The sequence below is a fragment of the Alligator mississippiensis genome, chromosome 2 (assembly GCF_030867095.1).
Source record: "Alligator mississippiensis isolate rAllMis1 chromosome 2, rAllMis1, whole genome shotgun sequence".
NCBI lineage: Eukaryota > Metazoa > Chordata > Crocodylia > Alligatoridae > Alligator > Alligator mississippiensis.
In genome coordinates this window covers 232,706,103-232,733,480 of record NC_081825.1, presented here as the reverse complement: position 1 = coordinate 232,733,480, position 27,378 = coordinate 232,706,103, and the positions used below count along the sequence as shown (strand labels likewise).

The 27,378-nt window shown below is 44.0% G+C and overlaps 1 protein-coding gene across 3 annotated transcripts in view; it reads right to left on the bottom strand.

Annotated features, from left to right (window-relative positions):
• SUSD6 (sushi domain containing 6) overlaps nt 1-27,025 on the bottom strand; it is a 123,522-nt gene extending 96,497 nt beyond the window's left edge. The window contains exon 1 of one of the 3 annotated variants that reach the window (XM_059722903.1): nt 26,814-27,025. The gene's annotated coding sequence lies outside the window, so the exon portion shown is untranslated. Of the gene's footprint in view, nt 1-26,665; nt 26,743-26,813 lie in introns of those variants that run through there. The other 2 variants (XM_006277585.4, XM_059722904.1) reach the window with 2 other exon arrangements.
• Nucleotides 27,026-27,378: the final 353 nt, after the last annotated feature.

Below are 27,378 nucleotides of genomic sequence, written 5' to 3'. Positions count from 1 at the left end.
GCATAGACTCAGAATCCGGAATCAGGTTACTGCACCCTGAAAAGAAGGTCTCACAGCCGCATCCCAAATAGCTCTTTTGTCCAGTTGGTTATGAATTTTAACATACATTCAGAAATTCATGCCAATAACCCACAATACCAGAGCCATTGCTGCCAGCAGCTCTCTACAGACAGGATGTAGGGAAACAAAGAACAAAAATGACTCAACAAAAACAAAAAAAAGCCACACAGTGTGACAAACATCTGCTACTTTTACCAGAAACGCCATATGGTCTGTATCTGACAGAGAATGACTTAATTCATATTTAAAGCTAGAGTACTAGGTCATTTCTCCAAAGCTAAGAGAAAACATCAATCTTCTTTCTTCCGACCCCAGCACCCCACCAATTCAAATTAGTATTTGGCTTGATGAAGGACCCAACTTGCCAGCACTCTAGACTGGGCACAGTGAGGCCAAGAGGCCTTTTCATGAGATGATGCCAGAATAAGGCGGATTAGAATACTCTTTCTGGAGTTTTCTTTAGCTCTAACTCAAGGCTGTTTTACCCACAGTACATTCAGTGGCATTGGGCCAGAAGACCAGTTTTGTCACTAGCCGATTACAGCAATGCAGTGGAACCATTCAACAACTAAGAAGGAGTTTGGCACAAGCTGCATGGCAGGTACAGCAAGTCCCAAGCTGTTACCTCCCACCCTACTAGCCTTCAAATCCTTTAAGAAAAAGAAAAAAAAAATCCCCACCACAGAATTTGGAAGAATGCAGCAGGTTCAGACATGAAAGCTGTTCAAGTACATACAGGCTTTATACAATTAAACAGAAGCCAGAAGCATCAATCCCAATGACTTATCAAAACCTTGAACCCTAGTACAGTTTTAGATCATGAATCCATTTCTGAAGCCCTACTTGGCAGGGGCTTGATGCAGGGAACACTCTCTGGACTGGTCAGGCTGGATAATCTCAGTGGTCCCACCTTCCTGTTGCCTTGAAGTTTGACATGCACTTAAAAACAGATGTACAATGGATCCAGCTTGCTCAGAGAGTGGGGGAAAATGTCACCAACCACTAACTGTGGCCTCCTCAGACTCATGAGGCACAACAAATGCATTCAACTCAATCATTTCCTGCAACATTTGTCAATTTTTTTCATTTTGCCAACCTAAATCCTATCCACTGTGTGAAATTAAATCCTATCCACTGTGTGAAATTAATTGCTCTTATTTCTGAATATCGTTTCCATGACAGGGGACTGAAAGCAAAAAGAAACCAGGAGAATTATACAGTGGCACTGAGCAGTGCAAGCTCAGGGGAGAGGGAGATTTCTGTTCAGAAGCAGCTATACTATCTGAATTTACAGAATAAATAGAAGAGAACTGATCCAATGAACTGGCATCAGCATTGTAACCCCCAATTTGCTCCCATACCACAGCCTCTTTAAAATATAGCTCTAGTAAAAAAATTGGAATCATTCTTTCAGTCAGTCGAAGTCTACACCAGGGGTTCTGGTACACACAACCCTGGGGATACACAAGACATCTCTGAGGAGTATATGGGAGAAATTTTGTAATGCCAGATTTATTTTCATTATAATAGGCATTTAAGGGATTAAAATATAAGCCGTATGCTGGTAGGGGTATGCAGGCAGCTGGTAAATCTGGAAGGGGGCACGGAATAAAAAAAAGTTTGGGAACCTCTAGTCCACAGTTTCTCAACCTGTGCTACGCGAGACACAGGCAGGGGGTATGCGGGTACCCCAACACACTACACTCCCTCTTGCCCGCTCTTCCTTTTTCTCTCACCCCTTCCTCCTCTCAAAACTATGGCAAAAAAATTGGTGCGCTTTAAATCCCCCAGTAATAATTTGGAGTGCTGTGTTTAGCCCTCCTAGCTTTGGCCAATATCACCTCTAGCCCAGGTACATACTTGAGTTGAGCACCCTGGTGTAAAAAGGTGGCAACCGTACCCACACCAGATCAGACATCTGTCATATCACAGCCTTATATACACAGGCCTTCTTCCAACATATGGCACACAGTATGTAAATATAAAATCCCCTGGAAAATTGAGTGTTGGGGTACTTATTAGAATCTTCAGAAGTTAGGGGGTACTTGCTACTTAAAAGGTTGAGAAACACTGCTCTAGTCTACACTAACTAACAAATAGTCAAATGAACAAATAGACTGTTTTCTTTCAAGACAAGACAGGTACAAAGTACCTGTAATTCTCTTCCTTTACACATGCCATCTTTTCCAGAGGAATAGATCTCAGGTGAGAAGCCTAAAGGCTTCACAGTCCACAGATCCATCACCCTCTCTACTCCTATACAAAGTATGCCTGGCTTATCAGTACCTGGCATATGCTTAGAGAAGGAATGAAGCAAGGATTTAGAAGATACCATGAGTAAAACTTTAATCCAAACCACCTCAGATCTACCATATGAAAGCTCAGTTCTGTCACACAGCCAAAATTATTCCTGCTTCTGTGCTTATAAGCAAGTCAAGGGAAGATGGTACCAGAGAAGATTGTTGACAACAATTGTGTAGGGCTAAGGAGCATCACAGTCAAAAACTTCTAATGAAAAACAAGGAGATTTTACATGAGAACTTCAATGCCTGCCAAAGTAATTACTGAGGAAGGTGGGGTCAGTGTATTCATTTTAAAACCAGAAACTTCATCAACAGGTTTTACAGAAACCAGCTTTTGATGACAAACTAGGTTTATGATTTATTGCCTGAAGGCAGAAAAAAAAATGCTGGTTTTCTTCCAGATGTCCATTTTGTTTTTAACACTACCTATCACTACTTCCAACCTATACAAACCTTGCTAAATCAGACAAACTAATCCAGAGAGGTGCAAAGAGAGAGAGAGAGAGAGAGAGAGAGAGAGAGAGAGAGAGAGAGAAAACCTGACCCAACCCCACCCCCGGCCAAACAAAAAGCAGAGGGTGGACTTTTGTACACGGTACCTAAACTAAGCAGTCTAATATGTAGGCTGAAAATTGGTTCAGAGCTCACATACAAAGTCCTTCTGCCTACTTCAGCTCTTATTCACACACAGCTGTCAGTCATTCTTATACAGAAGCTTTCATGATGCACACACAAAAAAAGTTAAGATTTACTCTCTAGAGCACAAGTCTCAGGAAATACAGATTTCTCACATGCAAGGTAAGTAAGTATTTATTACTGGTGGTGGAGTCAAAATGAGTTGTATTTTCAGATCCCTGGGAGAAGAGTTTATAGTACTGGCAGTCAGAAAGGTCATAGCTTGACTTTAATTGAAAACCTTCGAGCTGAAAGCCGCTAAGGAAAACTAAATATGGAATACCAGAATATGCACCCGCACTGTCACTTTTTTGCCTAATCACAATTTACACAGACCAAAGACCCAGAGCTTTGTAACTCCTCCCTACCCATCTCCAAGCTCTCTCCTCCCCCTATCCCTTTTGCAACCCTTCCTCCCTCCCTTGGGCTACTAGACTTTTGCTGCTGGCTGGGGAAGGCTTTCCCCAGCCTGCAGCAACTATCTTGTTGCAACAAAATGCCATGATATAGTCACTTGCTGGGGAACTCCCCAGCAAATGATCATATTTGGCATGTTATGGCAAATCACATTTTTCAGGAAAATCACTTAATTTCATGATTTTCACAAAAAAATGCAAAAATGTGATTTAAACTAGGCCCTAACCATCAGATAGTACAACAACACTGAAACCAGAGAAAATGTAGTTTATCCCGTACTCTTTCATTACAATAGGAGATAAAAAGGTTTCAGACAGAAGTGGAATGGTTAAACTGACTAAGGTCCTTTAAGTAGTTTGTGCTTCTAAAGCAGGCTGAATTTTTAGGATGACAGGTACTCTATTAGCATAGGGTTAACCTTTAATTATATTTATCTGCGAGGAAGCCATTCTGCTTGGTGTACTCAAGACCTTGGAGCAGTGGGGGGCAACTTTTCTAGCAAGTGTGTCACAAATTAGCCCCACACCCTCACAAAGTTCAGCCTGCCCTTGCCCCACTTTTTGCCTCATGTTCCCTGCTCAGTCTGCTGCTTTGGTTTCTGCTTCCTGCCCTATCTGCCACTGTGCTGCCTGCCCCCTCCCTAATCCACTGCATCCCACACTCACAGGATACTCATAACACTTCTGGCACATGTACCATAGATTGTCCACCTCTGGCTTAGATGTGGTTAGTTCACTAATTTCAAAACAATAGGCATTTAAATCTGGCTATCAGGAAAACAGAGATCTACCCTTGAATCTGAAGTTAGTTATTCAGCATCTCACATCTTTGTTTCTCTGACCTGAATATAAAGGAACCCATGTCTAACAAAAGGCCTTTCTTCCTGCAAGTTTTGCTCTGGGGAAGTCTTTGTATCCTGCTTGTTCACTTGGGTAATGCAAACTGTTTATATTATGTTTGGCATAGGCATAAGTGTGTACCTGAGCAACCTGGGACATCACAAAGTGAAATACTGCATCCCAGAAGCCTTCACTGACAGAGCAGATCTGCTAATTAAACGTGGGCAGACAGATAAAGAGGCATTTCTCCTTAACCCTGATGTCTCCCAAACTGAAGGCAAAAACAGCATGGGATTAAAGTTAAAAAAAAAAAAGAGCCAGACATCAGCACTGCACTCCTTTCCTAGCATTTTTGGACAGATATTTGAACAACAAAGCATAAAGTATTCTGCATCTAGCTACAGTGTAGTCCACCTGTGACAAAAACAAAGCAACATTTCACATATGGTACACAAACCCCTGTCCTCCCAGTGACTTTCTCTGGCCCCACTACAAAGCAACAACCTTTGATCTGAGTCCTCAGTCTCACCTGAGCCATGCTTGTGCCACATATTTGAGATTGCTAGACATGAGGGACTGGTACACAGGACAATTTTCTGTCCTACCTCTACAGCTGATACTTGCCAACCCAAAGTGGAGTTACATGATCCAAAAAGTGAAACATGGTTTGACATGCCACTTGGCTGGTTAGTTGAGCATTATGCTGGATAGGGGCACTAGAAGTGAGAGAAGTTAATCCACATAAAATCCAGATAAATTTTAGTTTCCTTAGTTTAGGAAATTTAATTTTGGAAAATACTAGAGACATCCCATTCATCTCTTAAAGAAAGAGAGTTATCAGAGTACAGGATCTTAAACCAGCAATTTCTGCTTCTTATAAACATGATAGGGAAATGAGGGGAGAAGGGAGGGAAAACTAAAGCAGTTTCTCTTCCAACCCTAGCAAAAACTAAACAGAACTGACCCCACTTAGAATTCTGTATGCCAAGTTACAGCCCAGAGGTGAAATTTATGGTCATGTAATTGTCACAACCCAAAGTTGTGATTTTTTGTTTGTGTGCGCTTCGGCACTGCTAAATTATTTTCCCGCTAAATTGCAGCTTCCTTGCACGGTGGAGTTTTCTGCTGCAGAAGAGAACCCCGGTGCAACGGAGAATTTCCCGCCAATTTGAAGCTTTCTTTGTATGGTGCATTTCTTTTGCACCTAAGAAATGCATGGTGCAAGGAGTTCCCGCCATTTGTGTGAGAATTCGTGCCACATTGCTGGCCAGTTCTAAAATATGCACACGTGGCGGCTAGCGATTGGCTTGCTAGCCGTATAAAGAGCTTGGGTGGTTTCCAAGCAAGTCGGAGTGAGAGAGAGAAAGAAAACCTTCACCTTGCGTGAAGATCTCCAAGCGCTGTGGATCCTTACGGACCCAACGCATTTCACATAGGCAACAGAGGCCTGAACAGCCCCGTCGCCGATAGATTCCTAGACATATCCCTTCCTGTACGAGAAACTACCGAACCCACGGAGCTTCAACAACTCGGGGGAAAAGAACCGAACCCACAGAGCTTCAACAACTCCGGGGAAAAGAACGAATTTGTCGTAGTCCTCTAACAAAGATTTAAGCGGAGCTGTACATGGAAACTGTCCAGCCTACACCACGACCATCTTTGGTGTAAGTAAACAATCTTTAAATCAACCACTACGCATCCGTGACTAATTCTAGCTCGCCCCCCGGTCTTCTCCGACCCCACGTGCCCGGGCTGCTGGCCACAGCCCGCGTGTGCAAAGACGGGCCCGGATCGCCCCCGGCCCACACAGTAATAACCCCAGTTACTCCAGCGTTTGCAATGGAAAGACGGACCTAGAAGCAGCATTTGAGAACATCACGTTCATGTGAATGGAAAATGTTTATCTACTGTAGGATATTTGAGTCCTGGAAGATTTGCTTTCATCTGTATGGCTGAAGGGAGCAATAGTCAGCTACAGAGAAGGGCAGAAACATCTTGAAAAGATCTCTAACTGACAAAATATTCAATTCCTACTATTAACCACATGCGTTTTTCTTTTACCTCAAGGGGTGAGTCTGCCTCCTCCAGCTCCTACAGAAGGGACCTAGAATCAGATCTGAGCCATGAATACTTGTGAGGCTAGTATCTGTTGTGATGTGGATGCATTTGGATATCTTTAAAAAAAGCCTCCTAAGATTTGAATCCAACACAGTAAAAGAAACAAGAGCATTGATTCTCTGAGCCTCCCACTGCCTTCCAACATAACTCAAGGTAAGTAAAACTAGTTTGCAAACTCAGTTCCCAGCTGGCTGATCTGAATCCTTAAGGAGGCCTACATTTAAATCTACTCTAGATACCAACATGGATCATGGATTAGATTCAGGCTGGACCTCAGGAAGCACCGTTTCACAGCCAGGGCAGCTAGGATCTGGAACCAATTTCCAAGGGCAGTGGTACTTGCTCCTACCCTGGGGGTCTTCATCAAAAGGAAGCTAGATAATCACCTAGCTGGGGTCATCTGACCCCAGTACTCTTTCTTGCCCATAGCAGGGGGTTGGACTTGATGATCTGCTCAGGTCCCTTCCGACCCTACCTACTATGAATCTATAGGAATTCTGCAAGACTTTGACTGCTCTTTCGCACCCAGGTGAGCCTTGCTAAAATACCTGCTTAAACTGTGACTGAATTTCACAACTAAATGCCACTTCTTTTCATAAACTGGTTGATTTTTGGTTTCTTGGTGCTGTTTACCTCAATACTCCAGGAATAAACAGACCTAGCAGAAATACATGGTCTCAATTTCTAACAAATTGAAACATTAACAACCTTACCACCCATCAGGCTGTCAACCTGACAATAAGCAATACTGTAACAATCAACAGCAGAATGCCACAGAAACAGAACTACCGTTTGAGCATGTGCAGTTATGTGCTCAAAACACAGGAATTACAGCATCTGATCAGGCCAAAGATCTATCTAGTCCAGTGTCTCATCTCTTCAATAAGACAGTGGGTGCTTCAGGAAAGTGCAAGAAATGCCGCATAAAGCAGTTATTTAAAACATATTAGCTGGATAGAGTCCAGGGAGGGCAACAAAAATGGTGAGGGAGCTGGGGCAAATGACTGATGAGGAAAGGCTGAGGGAACTGGGCTTATTTAGTCTACAGAAGAGAAGACTGATGGGGGATTTAATAGCAGCCTTCCACTACTTGAAGGGGAGTTCAAAAGAGGATGGAGCTAGACTGTTCTGAAGTAGTGGCAGATGACAGAACAAGGAGCAACCGTTTCCAGTTGCAGTGAGGGAAGTTTAGGTTAGGTATTAGGAAAAACTTTCCTCACTAGGGAGAGCAGTAAAACACTGGAACAGGTTACCCAGAGAGGTGGTGGAATCTCCATCCTTGGAGATTTTTAAAACCCAGCTAGAAAAAGTTTTGGCTGGGATGATCTAGCTGGGGATGGTCCTGCTTTGAGCAAAGGGTTAGACTGGATAACCTCCTGAGGTCCCCTCCTACCATAATTTTCTATGACTATGATATTTATTCCTGAATCAAGCTCCTATTTGTGCAAAACTCACTTGTATGGCAACATCTTGAGCACTAAAATTCACAATCTAAAATGCCTTCATTAGTAAGAAATTCTTGTGGGAGCAGGACTTGGTCACGGCTGCCCTGTTCTAAGCTACTCCACAGGACATTCTTCTCCTTTCTAAAGGCAGCACAGCACCAATTCTCCACAGGCTAGACACAGGGCTAAATTTAGGTTAGTTTCACATGCAAATGTGGACTCCGCTGAAGTCAGTAAGCTCCCACCACTACAATTTAGAAGTTGATCTAAGAACCTGGGCCTGTTTAAAATTTTAATGTTAACCTCTCATCACCATAAAAAAGCCACTTCATTTTGGAAATGCACCTGCCTTGCCACAGTTATAATTAATTCATGGTTATTCAATGCAACACCTTTGGCTCACTGCTTAAAGAGACTAGGAAAAACAGAGCCAGGAACTCACTCAAAGTATAAGAGTCACTGGATGAAGGAGCAAGGAGCTTAGAGCTAAAGCAGCATATTGATGTCACGAGCTTAAGAGAATAGATGCACAGACTTCAGTGGTTACTAACTTTAAGCTTCACGTCTGCGGGGAAAACATTCTTATTTCCTTACAATCTCCATGCTGACAGCTTCAACCCTCCCCCCCCCCGGCTTCTGAAAAAAAAGAACACACAAGAACTGAGTTCCCAATAATAAATGAAAAAAATCAAGTGTTGGTGCTTCAAGCACACAGTTGCTTTGGATATCTAGACAAGTGGCCAGCAATGCTGTCCAAAATTCAGTATTGCAACATGAGTAAGCATGCAGGTGATCTTGCTACTATACAAGCTGAACATCTAAGCCTCACATCCAACCTCTGAAACCATGTAGATTTCCACTTTAACCAGATGGACTGCTAGGAAGTCCATTGGGTGGTCCTCGTTAACGAGACACTGACTGTTAACAAGAATGCTTTAGACTGCTTATGTCTACCTTGTCTATTTGGTTACAGGAATACATGAGGATCATAAAACATCAGCTTGCTTTAACATTGGTTAAGGGATGCTATATTCTCATGTACTTGGAAAACCATGTAGTGAAGACTAGGCCTATGACAATCACAAATCTCAAGATAAAAAAAAAAAATGCTGAGCTAGGCTGCTGCTGTGGATGGAAATTTTACCTCATGGACACATGCACTGTAGCAAGCTTATGATTCAAGATGAGGATACACATTCTTCAGATAATCAGTGCCATGGCACAGTACTTGGCGGTGCTGACCTTGTTGGTAATGCCTTTGCAAAACGATATGAAAAACACCAGAAGTAACTGCACCCACTCTCAGTTCATGCTCCAGTTTCTATTAGGCACTGGAGCCTTTGGTTTTACTCAGAAGTGTTGGTAATACAAAGCATGCTGCATCTTCTCACTACGCAGCACAAGTAAGGCAGTCTGTTTTCAAGAAACAAGCTCTCTTGTTTTGGGGAGTCAGCAGTTTCCTCTCATATTCCTCAGCAACAACACACAAGCATCTTAAGTTTACCTCTATAGCACATTCTAGCAAACTTGGCAATTGCTGAGGTAGATTTGAAGGCTCAATTTAAAAGAAAACATTGCTAATGGTACCGTTAAATATTTATACTGTTATCATAGCCCCATTCTACCAACACACAAGAAACAGCTTCTGCCCCAAAGAATTTACCATTTTTATATAGTTATAGCAAGTAGCAGCAGCCATCGACAGCGCTGTCCTAGGGGTGTGCAGGGCTAGGGGCATATCAGCCTGTGTACGACTGGGGGCTGGTGGTGAGCGGACAGAGCAGAGCCGGCAGCCGTGGTGCAGCCTGTATGGCACTGTCCATAGGGCCCCAGGCAATCGCCCCGATTTGCTCCCCTTCCCCAGGGGTGGCCCTGGCCATATGGCATTTATACACATACATCTGTCTGCTCAGATGCACCAGAAATCCAGCGCGTCACAGCAGACTCAATTAATCGAGTCTGCTCTGCATGCAAGCTGATGCACCCAGCGCTGTGCAGCAAGCATTTGTATAAACAGCGAAATGCACATCAACACTGAGAAAATGGCAGCAGTGAGCTTTTGAACTAAAACACCTTTGATGCAGTGCAAACGTGTACAAATGCCCATAATGCCCCTGGATTAATGTAAACAGTTTTAGTTTCTGGAGTTGCTAAAAGCTAACATTGCTTAAGTGGAGAACAGAAGATATGACAATCCTCTATCTGGTTTCCCATAATTATAGGAACAGTCTTTCTACAGAGCACAACTGGGGAGACCCGAGTGAATTTAGTCACCAACTACAAAAGTGTTGGATTGGCAGTATTATACCAGCTTTGTAAAATCAACAGAGAGAGCATGGGCAATGCAGGGACACATGTACCAACGCTGATGAATCTGCAAAAAGGAAAATGAATTCCAACTTTCCACCACAAATCCAAGCATCTTGCCAAAAAATCAGACAGCAACAGCTTTGTTACTATTAAAGACAGGTTACAGGGTAGAATCTAAAGATTAAACATTATATTCCATTAGTCCCACTGCCTTGGTCAATCCCTTCCCCAGAACAATTCCAGGTCAGAAGATTTAGAGAGTATAACTGAATCTGGTCATTTGTATCTCACAGACACAGACACAAAAGGTCCTGGAACATAATGTCTATTATCCAGTTTTCTGTCATGATAAAGGAGGTCCAGTACCCTTTAAAAAGTTTATAAGCCATTTTATTGTTAAAAATGGTAAAATGGTTATATAAACATTTGTAATGGGGTTAAGATGTTAGTAAAACTTGGACTCAGTTAAACTGGCAATATAAATGTAAAAATTCAGAGAAATGTGCACTTGGTAACAGGTTAGCTGAAAGTAATAAGAACTGGGCTGGTTTGGGTTTGTTGTTTTTTTGGTTTTTTTTTAAGAAATACCTCAAAAATACAGTTTGTCATGGATGCTGGGGCCAAGGCTTAGTTTCCCAATTTAAACTGATAATTACAGCTGATTGCTGGGAAACAGCCAAACATTTACTGATGCAAGCTGGATTTTAGAGAGCATGCGAGGCCTTACAGGAAACTTTAAACAGAACATTCTCAGAAACGCATCTGCATACATACTGTATTTTCCTATACCCCTCCCATCTCTCTTGCTCCTTATTACCCAAAGGATATTTCACTTCTTAAGAATTCCACTGCTCCCACCACTTAAAATCATGGGCCTCCCTTTGAGAGGTCAAATGTATATAATCTCTTCAATCAAAGACTATAATGTCAGGTAGGGCAACTGAGAGGTGTGCTCTTCCACACAAAAAGTTTGTCCTCAATTCCAGTCTCTCATAATTAGCACACACGACAGGAAGTGAAACAGGTAAAAGGCAGTAGCCTTTTAGAATAATTGTTTTTAATTATACATGACGAATGGAAAGCTGAGGAATGACAAAATACGAATAGCTGAAATACAGAGTATTCATGCTCTAGAAAAGACCCGCACATACGCGCCACACATCGACGCCTACTGTTTTCTATTTTCAAGGTTCTCAAAATAATGATCACCTTGTAGAAGAACATTTTCTGGGGTTTAATGACTGCTGGATAAATGGCAGGAGATGAAAGCGGTTATCCCCAGCCCCTAATTTTATCCATGCTAAGTGCTGTGCTCCTCAATTATTAGCAGTGCTTTCCAAAAGTTTTCTACAAAATGTCAGTCAAATCAAATGCACCAAAAAGTGACTCCTTCAGTTCAGAGCTGCTCCCAAATATCCCATTATCAGCTCAGTCCTGTCCTTGTCACTTCTATACCACAAAGCCATGCCACAGTGCACCTGAATTTACACACTCACTCACTGTAATACATAAAAGCAAAAAATACTCCCATAATTGTATTCAATCAGAAGCAACAAGATAGAAATCCTAGACTTTGCCTTCTCTAAGGAACATTTAAAATCAGGATAATGAGAAATCCAGAACTCTCTTTAAATAGCCAGCTAAAGTGTACTTGTTTGTTTCTTTCATACTTACCTGAGCTGATCAAATTCACCAGGCTTTGAATAGATAGAACTGCATGGACTACAAAAGAACATCAGTTTTCCATAGCGTCCCCCCGGCCCCCCACCAAGTGCTTGGTCTTCACAGTCTCATTTTAGAAAGATATACTATCCATCTAAAAGGCGCACTATTAGAGGGCATAACATTGTGCAGTTGGAAGCCAGCTGAGATTTAACAGCCACAGCTGAGGATGTACTGTATCCGGCTTTCCCTTGTCATAATCTGGTTACTATTAGAATCTCACTATTTTCTAAAGATTTTAACAAGGTCTGGATCCCTCCAGGGCATCAAAGGATCTCTGTCCTTTGTTTAAACTCCTTGAAAAGGACCCTCCGGGGAATACATTCACCTAGTGGTAAACAGAAGTCTACCCTACAAATGTATTAGTAGAACAGCTCTTTCTGGCTCAGGATGGCTTATCCATTTGAGGACACCAACTCAGTCCCAGAGAAACAGATCAAACACAGAGCTACCTGCCTTTAGAAGCAGGGTAGGGGTGAGATTCTTGTCACCTCTCTGGTGGCTACCACATCACTAGGACAGCCATGAAGCAGGAGAATACAACCCACACTCTTTCCTGATGGGCTCATCTGCAGAATCAATGCCTTCTGCAGTTTTGCTTGGAAGAAAATATTTTTTCTACTTTATAACTTAATACATTTCAATTGATCTCAGATTTATAAATATGCCTTTCTGCCTTCTCTCTTCCTCCCCAACCAGAAATGTGGCTTAAGGACAGGAATGGTTTAGCAAGTGATTCATCTTAATTCTTCATCTCTGTTCAAAGTTGCTCCTCATTGCATGCTTAATGCCCTGGGTTCTCCTCCTCACTGCAACACATTTCTTCTTGGAAGTCTGGGGAAGGGAGCAATGAGCACAGCAAGAAATTAAAAGATACTCATGTCCTATCACATTTCTGGATATTCATCCTGCAAAATCAAGAACTACTACCAAGAACTTTCAGAGTGTTCTCAGGCCTCCTGACCTTTTTAGGCAGGCAAGGTTCTTTGAGTAGATGAGATCTCTTTTATTAGACCAACTAAACAGTTGGAAAAAAAAATGTTTTTGCAGGGGTGCATCAATAAAGACTTTTTTAGCCGATACTGATGGCTGATTAATAAGTCAGCCATATCAGCCGATCCTGATCCAATTGCTGATATGCAGCTCAGCGGCTTGGAGAACAGCATCCGGCTGGTAAGTCTGTGGGGGGAAAGGAGGCAAATAGAGGTACCCTTGGTGAGGGAGGGAGTGGGGCTGGGGCAGGGGCTGCCCAGCTGGGATGGGGCACAGGACAGAACCGTTGCAGCTCATCCAGGGAACGGGGGGGAGGGGGGAGCGGGGGACAGACAGTGCAGCTCCCACCACTGTGTGCACCCTTGCAGGAGGCATAGGGGAACTGTGCTCCACAGATTTGTGCACATGGTGAGGGCAGGCTGCCCACTCTGGGCCTGGAGCCAGGGGCTGTACCAGCTTCTTCATGGTGGGAGGGCTGAGCCAGGGCTGTGCTTGGGGCAGGCAGCAGCATTGGGGAGGGGTCCGAATATACATGCCGCCCCATCCCAGCTGGCCGCCCCCAACTGCTTGAAGAGGCCTGGTAAGCCCCTGGCAGGCAGGTGGGCAGCTCGCCCTACCCCCATGGCACAAAATCTGTGGAGCACAGTTCCCCCTATGCCACCCTGCAAGGGCATGCACACAGCGGGGAGCTGCAGTCTGTCCCCCGCTCCCCCCCATCCCACGATCCACCCTGGCTGCGAAGCACCTATCCCTGCCCCACTGCCTCACCCACTGTAGGGCCCCTGATCTGCAACCCCCCCAGCCCCCTCCCCTCCCCCACAGCATGCATGCAGCAAGAAATGCAACCCAGCTGCTCTCAAAGCTGCTGGGTTGCATTCCTTGCTGCATGCATTCTGCGACTGTGTGCATTCACCTGGCATTTATCAGTGACATTATCAGTAGGGCTGTGCAAAACAGCATCGTTCCATTTCGACTTGCGTTTTGACAGAACAGCGTTTTGTTTCGAATCGAAACGGTTTTGCTGTTTCACCCACCGGCCATAATGGGGAAGCTTGGAACAGCCAATAACTATCGTTTCTGGCCTGATTTGGATGAAACATGCAGGAATGCCCCTTCATAGGACATGAAGCCTGCCAAGTTTCAAGGAGATAGGTGCAGGGGTTTCAGGGAAACTACATCTCAAGAGTCTTGAAAGCAAAAAAAAACCTAATTTCACCTGTATGTGTTAAGCCACAGCAGGGTCAAAACTGTAGGCATCCTAGCCCCTACTGAGGCAACAAAGCCTGCCAAGTTTCAAGGAGACAGGTGCAGGGGTTTGGGGGAAACTGCACCACAAGCTGCAGACAAGCAAAACTTGTGACATGGGTGACACTGTGGGTGTTAAGGTGCAGCAGGGTGAAAGCTGCAGGCCTGCTAGCCCCTGCTGAGGCCACAAAGCCTGCCAGCTGTCAAGGCGATAGGTGCAGGGGGAGTCTGGGTTCTGGGGTCCTGCACCTCTAGCTGGTGCTGACAGGCAAAACTCATGACAGGGGTGGGTGACACTAAGTGTTCATGATAAGGTGCACCCTCATTAAACTGACACCAAGGCAGAAAGCAGGCCAGTTCAAACAATGCTGCCTTTTATGCAGTTTTTCCATCCCTCCCCCAGAGCACTGGGATTGGAAGGGACCTCAGGGAAGGGTGACAGTCCCTGGCCAGCTACACAGTCAACAGTGAGAGCACTCCTTCCCCACACCCCTTCCCTCTCCTCTTCGCCCTCCCTCTCCTTACTTTTGTTTCCGTTTCCCTGCAGGCAAGCCCAGCTTGAGCTTCGAAACGTTTTGACTTGCCTCATTTTGTTTCGAGGCTGTTTCGAAGCTCTCGGTTTTATTTTGATTTTGCTGTTTCGAGCTCAAAATGAGTCAAAACGAAACTGCCAGAGAAATTTTGCACAGCCCTAATTATCAGTCACAAACCAAAAAAAGCCAATTGCCAATAATTTCAATATTCCTTTGGACCAATATTATGGGTGCACCTCTAGTTCTTTGCAAGCTTTTGGACACAAACACCCTTCGTCAGGCATAGTTTTAGGACACTTACAGTTCAGAGCCACCACATTTGTTGTTCACTCAAGCTAAAGAAAAGTGTACAGGCAGGAAGCAGAGGAGTGAAGCTATTTTTGTTCAAGGTTTCATCTATTTGCATATCTGCATTTTTTAGGCACACATTCTGACATGTTGCAAGAGAGGCAACAAAACTGATTTAAGCCTGATACATTTTTTTTCCCAGAGCCAGTGGTCTCCAAAATATTTTCAGAACTACAAAAGAAGTTCCCGAGCATCTAAGAGCACAAATCCCATGGAAAGAAAAGTTCTTACAAGTCACACAGGAGCTTCTGAAGAGCTCAAAGGACATGGGGCAAAGACTTGAAGGCAGGCCTGAAAGTTAACAATGGACCAGGCTGCATGTTAAGCAAGTAAGTTCTGAGGCACTGCAATTTGTGCGGGCCGGGAGCAGTCCGAGGCCCTTTTTTCGTGCGGTGGGCTGCAGCCAGCAGCCCGGACACGCCGGGTCGGGGAAGGCAGGCAGCACGCTAGAATTAGGCACGGACGCTTAGTGGTTGATTTAAAATTATTTACTTACACCGTAGATGGTTGCAGTGCAGGCTGGAAAACTTCCAGGAAAACTTCACTTAAGTCCCAGTTTAAGGACTCGGACAGAGCTCTGGATTCACTCACACGAAGTTTGCTAGGCTCCGTGGAACTTTTGCGCGCAGGGAAGGGTACGTCGAGGGATCGTTCGGCGACGGGGAGAGGCGAGAGGCTGATCAGACCCCTGTAGCCTTCTTGATATACACGCTGGGTCCAATAGGCTCCACAGCACTCAGAGATCTTCACGAGACGTGAAGTCTCCTCCTCCTGATGTTCGTGGAGTCCTCCAACTTGGGCGTAAACCACTCAAGCCTCTTATATGGCTAGCAAGCCAATCGCTAGCCGCCACGTAGGAATAATTTAGACCTGACCAATAGTGGGGCACATATCTGAATACAAATGGCGGGAACTCCTTGCACCGTGCATTTCTGTGTTGCAACGAAGAAATGCACCCTGCAATGAAAGCTACGAGTGGCGGGAAATAATTCAGCAGTGCCGAAGCGCGCACAAACAAAAAAAAAAAAATCACACCCTTGGGTTGTGACACAATTCAGGTAGGTGGCTGTAAGAAACTCAGAGGCCTGAGTCAGCGTTAGTAGAACTTGAAGAGAAAAACCAACTATTTAATGCCAGCTTTGTCTACAGTAGGGCTCCCAGCTGTGCTACAGTGATGTGGCCAAAACCATGGAAGCATCCTAGGATGTTTGTTGGATAAACACTATGCTGTAAATACAAAAGAAGAAATGTCCTGGGGCAGCTCACAGTTTTTAGTTCTTTAATATACAGGAAGCACCCATGTCTCCATAAAGGGAGACACTTCTATAAAATGTTTTCAGATGAAGAATGTGGGAATGAGACAAGAAAGAGTCCTAGAGGGAAGGAGAGAGAGCGCACGAGCTAGGAGAGGCACTTTGTATCGCTGGCTCAGCTCTGGTGGGTCACGGGAGTTGGAGAGCAAGAGCGAAGCCTAGTATTCGAACAGAACTAGGAGTGAGTTGCAGAACTGGATGAGGCAATGAAATCGAGAGAGAACCTCGGAGACCAAGAGAAACATTTTAATACTGGTTTCCTAGTCAGGCAAAACATGAAAACTGCCAGATGATCAGTCAAGGGTCCAGAAGAATAAGGAAGACAGATTTGTCATCCCAAGCAACAACAACAAAAGAGAAAAGCAAAGAAGCAAACAAGCAAGAAAAAGCCACTGCATTTGGACAAAATTAAGCTTAAGAGCTAGGGTACAAAGAAAACAGGTTAATTACAACATTCCTTATCTTCTCTGCCACTGACATTAATAATTTTGGACACAGCAGCAATCAGGACAGCGCAATGGAAGTGATGATTCAGGGGTGACAGATCTGTATGCCTGGGAGATGTGTGAAGAAAAGCAAGGTCAACTATGAATAAATACATAAGGTACAGAGCACATATGCATAGAATAGAACCATGAAGCTGAATAAGTAGTAGAGGTTGCTCTTTAAAAGCCACTGAGACACACACAAGAGGTGTTTCAGATACAGGCCACTCCACAGGATACAGACTGGTTCCAGATAATCCCAGAACTTTCACTGAAGGGGCAAGGGTAGATGCAGAGGCGCAAGGTATTTGAGCGAATTAGAAACAGCAAACAGAAAAGATTATAGGTTAACCATTTGCAAAGCGTCCCCCAGACTCTCATACTGCTGCCATCTTCCTCCAGAGCGCAGACAAGTTACAATTTTCAAGAGCATTTAAATCCCATGGAAATTTCAATGTAGATTCAGCCCTACTGAAAAATATCACCTTGAATCTGCTGGACTATACTGGCAGTAATTCCAGCCATTTAAAAACAACCTGTCAGAAATCATTTAAAAACAAGTGCAAGAGACAAAGTATTTGGACGAAGGTGAAACACAAATAAAACTGGGTGCATATTTTTTTTTTTTGATTCTGTGTAATAAAAGGAGGCTAAAAACAAAATCTGCACATTCAAAATGTCTCTCTTCTCTACTTTGAAGGATATCATAACAAACAGAGATACTAGCAATATGTTGCCATAAAAAGAAACACTGGTAGTTGAGCAACTGAAAGAAGGAATTTTTACCAATGCTGCTCAAATAAATGCTTATTTTGTTAACATACAACTCCAGTGACTTTGGAGTGGCTGGGAGCTAGTCCCTAGCAAAATTAGTGAATGCTAGAACTAAGCATGCCTGAGATTTCTAAAGCTAAAGAAAAGAATAAGTCCTTCCTTGGTCTCCTTTGTTCAACCTAAGCAACAACAAAAGCAGAGAAGGCCCTTCTCTTCCCCATCCCTGAAAGGTTCTTGCAGATCATGGTTAGAAGGTTGTGTGGGGGTTTTTTTGGTTTTTGGGGGAGGGGGGGGGGGGTTTGTTTTGTTTTGTTTTTTTTACATGCACTCTGCTAAAATGAAGCTAGTTGTCATCAGCCCCTTGATACAAGGAGAACAGCCTTCCAGCAAGTAAAGAAGTCATTTGTGAGCCCACAGATGACTGAGGAGGCGAATCTAAGATTCTCATGTTTGACTGCAGATGTGGCAAACGGTGGTAGGAAGGAGTAGTTCCTGGCAATGTCATGTCACAGCTCTTTTCCTTTTTCTCTCTAGTCTTCCAGCTCCATAGAGAAGTGAGTTTCCTCACAACGATCAATGCCTTATTGTAGATAATGGTGCCATGAGCCTCCCAGGTATTGATGTCAATATCACATTTCTTCCGACTGGCCTTCAAGGTACCCTTGAATCTCTTCTTTTGCCCACCTCTAGACTGGAGACCAGGGAGTCGGAAGTATAGGATCTGTTTTGGGAGCTGGTTGCCAGGCATCTTTATGACATGTCCTGTCCAGCAAGGATGGTGCTGCAAAAACATGGCTTGGATGTTGGTGGTGTTTGCTTGAGCCAGAACACAACTACATCCCAAGGATTGCAACCTTGACGTAGTGGGAAGGCTTGTGCACTACCAGTGACCTCAAGAGCATTTCCATCTGGAGTTTTGTGCCTCTGACAGGGTCACCCACAGTGGCAAGGTCAAGAGTTAGGTTTCTAGACAAGTAACAATCCAAAAACACAACAAACCACTAAGTCCTCAACAGCAGGGCAGGTAGATGAAGAAAGCATACTTCAGGATGTCTGCAAAGGCAAACAAAGGCTGCAGCAAAATAAAAACTTCCAGTAGTCGGTTTCCTTCCAGTGAAGTATCGTATTGTGTGGTTGCTGAAGTGCAACAGCATCCACATATAAAAAACATGCGCAAGTGTCTTATTTCAATAAAAAGTCCTACAGTGATGGACAAGTGGCCACAGGGGCAGGTGCTCACAATTAGCAGAAGCCCTTAGTCATAGACCCATATGGCAGCAACAATTGTATGATGTTTGTTTTGTTCTTGGAATCAAGACAGATGTGCAGTTTGGCAGCTGTAATGAAAACTGGGCAGGCCTATTTAAGATCCATTCTCCTCACCTTGTATGGGAACGGGGCTAGAAAAGGTGCACCACACAATCTGCCTTATTTCACCCAACTGGAAAACCATGTCTAGTGGGATGACTATCTGCAGTTCAAATCAAGTAATGAAGTTTGTGACATGGAACATCCACACCCTGAGGGAAAACTAATTATGGCCAGAACAAAGGACAGCACTAGTGGCCAAAAACTTGCACAATTTAATATTGACACTGCTGCATTTAGTGAGACCCGACACACAGGACAGGCAGCTCACAGGACCTACTGGCGGCTATACCTATTTTTGGAAAGGAAAAGCCTAAACATATCTATGGCATTGGTTTTGCTATCAAAACCAAAATTGTTACTTGGATGTAGGGATGCCCAGTTGGCATCAATGAATTCATGACCCTTCATCTTCAATTGACCAACAAAAACTACTACAATACCCGTGAAGTTTCCAGTATAGCTATTTTGCACTTTACTTAAGAACTAAATGTTGGCAAGGTGGAAATGCACAGATTTTCAGCAATGCAGCTGTGGTGAAAGACAGTGCTACAGTTTCGTATAAAATACTTAGCTTTGCTTTTGTCCCCTGCAGTTTGCCCTGTACCATTCTTTACTGAAAGAAAGAACTCCAAGAGGAGCATTTGGTTTCAGTCTTTTTATGAAGGTACTATATACAGCAGATTGTTTCCCCTGATTAAATTTAACACAAATGAGAAATGTTATATCAAGGTGATTTAGAAAAGTGATTTTTATCCATTTATACTTCAGTTCACATCTAAAGAAAAGTATGCTCTTATTGGCTGTAAAATATGTAGATTTGACAACTGAAGAGTTTTTACACTAGATTTGGTCTATCGTTTTTGCTCCAGGCTACTCAATGGATGGTCCTGATAATAAGGTACTGGATGGTGGCCAAGTCCCAAGACCTGTGATATTACCAGTTTCTTGCACCCAGTAACACAGTCCCTGGGTCCCCCACAAGGTCAAGCTTTTAATGATACACAGCCAGTTGTGTCATCTTTATATAGGCTGACCTCAAAAGTTAGATATCTTTTTCTCTCAATTCCTTTTTCACATAGAAATACGAATGGTTGAAACTAAAAAAATTTAGCTAGAGGTTCCCAGATTGCAACAGTATCCAGGATAAGAGGTTGTAAATGTATATGTTAACATATTTTGTATTAAAATCATAATTTCAACTTCAAATTATAACAAGTGTTTTTATTTTTAAAAAACAAGTTAATCAAAACTAAAACCCCCAATTAAAAAAGCACCATTTTTTTCAACCCTGACCTACAAAGCAGTGGTGTCTAAGCTCTGCAGTGTTCCATCTATCAAAGCCCTGCTTTAGTATTTCTTTGGCATTTTTGCTTTTAAAAGCAGAGACAACATACTTTACTTAGGTTAACTGCTGAAGTAATATAACAACATTGAAGGAAAATTTGCACAAGTAACATGTGGGGCAGTTTTTTTCTTGTTCGGTCAAGAGGCCCCGACAGTAGATCCTGATCATTTTGCCATTTATTCAGCAGCTCTCACTGCAGGTCAATTTGTTAGTGCTTTTTAGCACTGTAGTTCTGTGTGCATCTTTATCCAGGTCTTCCATTTTAATGACCTGCAGATTATTGCTGTGTTTTGTAGCATGACAAAGCAATGACTCTTAATAGACATTTTGTGTAAGTGGGTTCTGCTGTACAATGGAAATGCTGATAGACCCCTCAGTATCACTGCATTAGTAACAAGTTGTTTTAATATCTGCTATTCAATAGTGCAAGTTACTAAACTAGAGGAGAAGAACCACATTTCAGAAACTCTGCTTTTTCAAGTCAGAGATGTTCAGGCACTTCATTCATCCATGCATTTAAAACAGTGTATATGCTTTCATGGCAAGCCAGCAAGAAACATACTGCCCAGAACCCTTCTAAGTCAAGTCACAAAGCACCATTTATTCTGTTGAAAGAGATGTAAGCCCTCACATATGGGGAAACCTACCTCTTTAACAAATTAAGAGGACTCAATACTATCTTCACGCCCTGCAGAAAAATGCTAAACTAAAATATGATCTTCCTTGTTTCTGAGATGAGATGCAAACAGTGAAATTAGTCTGGTCACTGTTACTTTCTGTTCATATTGTTCATTTCTTCATGCTCCTTCATTGGTTTAAGGTGCACAGATCACAGAAGTCCAACAAGAAAAGCTGGAGAAGTTTAAATCTCACTTAAAAATAATAATTAAAACATTTAGAAGCTCAAAAAAAAGTCACAGTAAGATTTTATAAAGTCTAAGAAGGTCAAGAACAGTAGTTAATGCTAGTTAGTCTCTCATTCCTTTAAACATTCATGCAAAGCGAGTATTTAATATATCCAACTGTCTCTTTAAAAACAAAAAAACAAAAGTGTAGTCTTTCACATACCCAGTTAGTTTAAGAGAGCCTGAACAGGAATAGACTGCATAGCAGAGCAAACAGCATTTGCTATCTACGTACAGGTTCTTTCAGAATCAAATGCACTTCACTATGCCTTGTCAACTATGAAATTCTGACTTTGCCTGGTAGACAAGGTTATGGTCAAAGAGGTGATGGCTAACTAATACCATCACATTCCGTGTATGCACATTTACATCAGGGAAGCAGATTTACTGCTGGGTGGGCTGGTTTCCAGGAGAGAAATCCCCGTTGGAAATTAGCCAAATTACATGAGATGCCCTGATCCTTTTCACTGTGAAAAAATGTTCTCAGTGCAGGCTCAGCTTCCAGAACCTGACCACCTTTTACATTTGGGTTCAGAAAGGTCTGGGGGCAACTGAGTGGGGTCACTTCACTTCTCTAATTTGTCACCAGAGAAATCTCCCCTTCACAAATAATCACACTGCCACAACAAAACCTATAGATTACAGGATGGTCTTCCACTGTTATCAGAAAGGAAAGGAAAGGTTTTTTGTTTGTTTGTTTTTTTTGGGGGGGGGGGGAAGGAAAGGTGGTAGTTGGGGGAAGGGGTGTCAGACAACACGGCCATTGATTGGTATGGAGTGAGGAACCAAAACCGAGCAGAAAAAAGCCTATTAGACACGTTATTGCAAAGCACATTGTTATTATTAGATTAATTCTGAAAACTACCCAGCTGTCTGTGTCCTAGGGGAAGCTAGCTAAATGAAAATACTAGTCACTTCCTGTTTTTGCACACTTTTTCCATATTGCAACCAACAGAAACCAAATATCAGGTTCCCTTTCTTGTTGTAGATGCAAGTCTGCTTCTTGCATAAGTAAACTCTGTAAACCTGTTCCCACCATTCTAAACTCAAGACTGATTTTGCAGCTGTTCTTACCCACAAGAACCCCACTGAAATCAAAAGAAATTCCACTTCTAGAATTAGAACCATACTGCAGGCCTGCTAAACAAACACACTAAAAAAACAAAAATACATGGCACTATTTAAGTTACTCATGTACCACAAGACCTTCCAATACAGCTACATGTATCATCAGTTTGAATCCACATTAATTTGGGGTTTAGCTGGAATTAATTCCAATTTATGCCTGTATAAGCAAAACTAGAATTTAGTTGCATGTTTAAAGGTCCTTAGTCAAGGCTAAGTGAACAAATGAAAAATGGAGGTTTTTTTCCCACAAAATTTCAAAGTGCAGAAGCGCTCTCTGGAAATGCACTAAATAATTTACTGATAGCAGTATACTAGAGATTTGGGGGAGGAAAATTACATATGGCTTTTTCATGATTGTTCTCTGCTTGTTTTTAGTCTTCTCTGGTCTGTACACTGAAAAACGCATGCACATGTTTCTGTGAATCTACTCCTGGAAAAAAGTTAGATACCCTGCTAGCTCAGAGCGGCTGACCCTTCAAGGAGAATTGAGTCCAGCTTCATCTACCATTATCAGTCAAAGATCAGCTACCTAGAAAAGCCTCTAAGTGGCCCATCACAGAGAAAGATGCAAGAAACAGGTTAGTTCCTGGGGCAGGAGAAAAGTCTCCATCAAGCACCCAGTTGAGGGGAAGAATCTGTAGGGATCAGGCAGACCCCTGCAGAAAACATGAAGTTAAGAGGAAGAGATGACTGCACCACTTTAACAGAAGAATTAAAGCTGGAATCCTCCAAAAAGGGGTTCACTAGGCTGTAGATACAGCATCACTGCTTCCGAAGCTAGCAAGGAAAAGTGAGCAGCCTACATTTCCTCCCTCACAGAACTAAGGCATGCTACACAGGTGCTGAGATGCTGCAGTGATAGATGTGGTGAAAAGGAAAAGACAGATAAAAGAAATGACGCAACACAACCAACTACAAACGCAGAACCTTGACGCATGTTGCTGGCAGGCTGCACAGCCAAGAAACAGATTATTAATGGCTTTGCAGCTCACATTTCACAGAGCTTGAAAGAGCCTCTCTGTATTAAGGAAAGAGTTAAGCATTGGGACTAGCCTACTCCTGAGACACAGTCTCTTTCACTTCTGGGTCGCCACACTGAATCTGGGACAAGCTGCTTGCACCCAAAATAATTAGTCCTGGCTGGTTCTTCAACAGCCTGTGTGAAATAAAGCAGCAGTCTCAGCCCATTATTGGCATTAACGATTATTGTGTCTCGGTCTGTGCAAGAAGGTAAAGCAGCAAACAGCTTCCGAGACTGAACTCTTCTAAGTCCCCTAGAGAAAGTCACTCCAAGTCAGGACTCCAACAGATCAACAGGGTAAAGAGCTGCAATGGAAATTCACCCTTAACCACACAGCAGTTACAACTACTTCAGGCTCCTGTCCAGTACCTTTTACCAGTACTGGATTCACTAATATATTCCTATCTAAAAAGACTACTTCTAAGGTAGGTTAAATGGCCTTTCAGCTAGAAATCTCATTTTCCTGGTCCTGACCAGTTGCTCACTCTTCACTCAGAAGAAATACTAGAATTAAACAGTTACCTTGAATTATAGCCAATTTTAACCTATTTTTAAAGAGGTTACAGGCACACTTTCTATAGAGTACCTCTGCCAATTTTTTGTGGTTTTACAAATTGTGTTTTTCCATTTTTAAAAATATGCTATTCTCTCCCAGTGTTCCTTTAATCTCATAAATAGCTAGAGATTATGATGCCACAAATAATTATTACCACTGCATAGAAGAAGGAAGAAAAAAAGACAGGCAAAGGCCTCTTTGCAACTGTCTCTCTACTAAGCACCTGATAGAAATATCAGCCATAAATTGCTACCACAATTATACTGTTCAGTAATCACCAGGGCTTGCAAGTTTAATATACAAATCGCCCTCTACATTGGCATTTTGCATCCTTTAATGCACAAATTCCAGTAACAGATGCAGACAGGAGAGAGGGCTTCTGCTTTCAGTCTGCATGTGGCCTGAACTATGCTTCAGGTGTCTGAAAACAGACCATTTCACTTCTGCTTTAATACTGGAAACAGGGAAGTGATTAGTAGTAAACCATTCAAAGGAAGAGGAGACAAAGCAATCAGCTTCCCAATACTGACGCAGGCTGCAGGCAGCAAGCCGGTAGCTCATGTCTTGAGTGCAGCCAGCAAGGGGGAAGAAAAAGCAAAAGAAAAAAAGAAACAGGCTGAACAACAGAGGACAGTAAAGATACTTTGGAAGAGATCCAGAAATGTAGAGCTTATCCCTACAGCATGAGAAATAAAGGTTAAAACCCCTTCTTAATTAGTTATAAAGAACTTTCCCCTATTGTTCTTCCTGTTACTCTCCTAAACAAACTGCATCTCAAGAAACCTCAGGAATTACTGTGACAGACTCCTGCCAAGAGAAGCTCTATTACATAATGGCATTTATGGGAACACACACAAAAAGCCACCAGGACAGACAACAAGCCAAGTGCTAAATCCTCACAGTTTTGTCAGCTCTCCGCAATCCCAAACACTTCACAACCTTTTATTTTATGTTTTTGCCTCCTCCCTCCACCAAATAAGTTTAAATTACTGGGAGCGGATGGGTTTTATCAAAGAATAAACCCATTCAAAACAATATGCTTGCAGCAGCCTTTTTCAAGGACCACTACCAGATTAAAAAGGAACTTTAAAAAGGAAAGTTCTTATTTGTGGTGTGCATAATAGCAAGTAAACTGCGGTTTTTATATATATTGTATTTTTCTCCATTTCCGTGTGCTTATTGACAATTTACAGATAGTTTCACTTTTGCTTACAGCCATTTTCACCTCCCTGCTATAAACTCAAGCCCCATGTTACAATATTTGCATTACAAATATTTGGGGATATCTAACAAGAACTTGTTTTGATGCATAGGTTATAAATGCCTCAAGTGTGACAGGCAGACAAGGTTCCTTGGGTGACAGTGTGTTTGCTGTGTTAGGCACTTTACAAGCAAAGGCCCTAACATACACTCTACCACACTGCACAGAGAGAAGAGCAATGACACCACACCCTCAACAAATAAAAATGTCACATGCTAAAATCACCTGGTACACCACCTCACCTAACATCTGCTCCTGAAAGATGCCTCTTCCCTACACACCTGCATGAATTTGAGAGAGGAGAGCAAGAGCCAGCTTAAAATAATCCAATCTAAATTAGTGTACACACGTACATCTGCTACGATCCATGGTGTGGAAGCCTCTGCTGCAGAAAAGAGGACTCCAAATGACTTAAGGTAATTTTAGAGACAGAAGATAAGAAAATTCAGCTGCCAGTTACTGAGCATGTATACTGCATACTAAGAAACTATGCTGCTCAGCTTGTATCTATTCTAACATATAGAAGACTTGATGACTTGTAAACAAATTCCATTACATCAACTGCCATGTTATTTTCTTCTTTATTACTTACTACTTGATGAAGAGGAGATTTTCATTTAAAATGTGTTCATACGTATTTTAGTGGAAACAGAACAAACTGTATTTCTCACATCAGGCACAAGAAGTGTGGCTTCCCACCCCCACCCCCTTTTTGGGTTTTTTTGCCTGTTAGTTATAGAACATACACTCTGGCCTCTAGCAAGCCAACTTGTGCATATAACCCTGTTGCTCTTGACTGCTAACATCGCATGATTAACTCTTCATATGTCAAAGTCTCCTGGAAGAAGGTGCTTCTTGAAGTTCTCTCCTCCACTAAGGAGCTTCAGATCTCGCTTGCCCCCCCCCGCTTTATTCAATTTGCAAGCCATTTTTTTTTTTAATGCAGCTCCATAAGAAGCAGTAGGCAGAAGGGCGTAAAAACACCAGGCATCAATTAAAAAAAATAAATAAGCGCAGATCAGTGGTGATATGTTTTGGCCCTATGGGGCAAGTGAGTGGGGCTCAGGCTGGTCTGAGCCCCTGTGCACCAGGAGCAGACCCTGGAGCCCTGTCCTGTCTGACCCCGCTCAGAGCCAGGCACCTGGCCTGTGGGGCTCCTCCCCAGAGTCCAGGTTGCTCGGGGGAAGGTACCACCACGACCCTTCTCCCCAATTTCAGGACCCATGGGGAGCCCCACAGGCCGGACGACGAGGCTCGGGGGCCGGAAGCGGCTCACGGGCCGGGATGGTTGCGCACCCCGGCACTGATGAGCCCGTCTCTCCGAGGCAGTCGCCCGTTGCTGAGTGCCCCACGTAAGGCAACACGCGTGAGGAAGAGGAGAGAAGCAAGCAGGAGCATGCCGGCCGGGACACGCGCGCGCGCGCACACACGGCAACTTTCCCCGAGAAGCCCCCCGCCCCCGCAGGAGACACAAAGGACGGAGCCTGCCAGCACCTACCGAGCGGGCGGCGCCGGGCAGGGGCGCTTGCAGGCTGCGAGCACCAGACGCTTCTGGCTCCGCGAAGCTGGCCCCCTCCCCCCGCCCCAGGGCCGTGACAGCCGCGCCAGGCCCCCGCCCCGCCCCGCCCCGCCCCGAGGGGACTCACCCGGCGGCGCGAGGCCCGGGAGCGGGCGCGGGCGGCAGGACGTCTCTCCTTCCGCGCGAGGTGGCGCGCGCCAGGCTCCGGCTCCGGCCCCTTCCCCGCCCCGGCCCCGGCCGCTCTCGCGCTACCTCCCCTCACCTCGCCCGGCCGGGGAGCAGCGGACAGCGGGGTGGGGGGCGGGGCTCAGCCTTAAAGGGACCGCGCCCGGCGCGCTCCCAGCCCTGCCCGCGGCGCGGGGGCGGGGCCAGCGGCACTGACACGCGGCGGGGGCGGGGCTTGCCCCCAGGGGCGGGGCCCGCGCGGGTGGCCCCGCCCCTTGGCGGAGGCAGCCTGGCGCGGGTGATGCGGCAGCGGCGGTGGCCGAGCTCGGACACGTTGCGCGTCACCCACTTAAAAGCGTGCCACCTCGAGTCCCACGGGCACACTTCTGTCATACAAAGTTATTATAATTAACCTGTTGGTGCCTACCACTGGCAGGTTGTCTGCGTACCACAGATGGGCCGAGAGCAGCAGAGACGTGGGGCTGCAAAGGCGCCCCAGAGGGCACAGTGCAGGGCCCCGCGGGCCG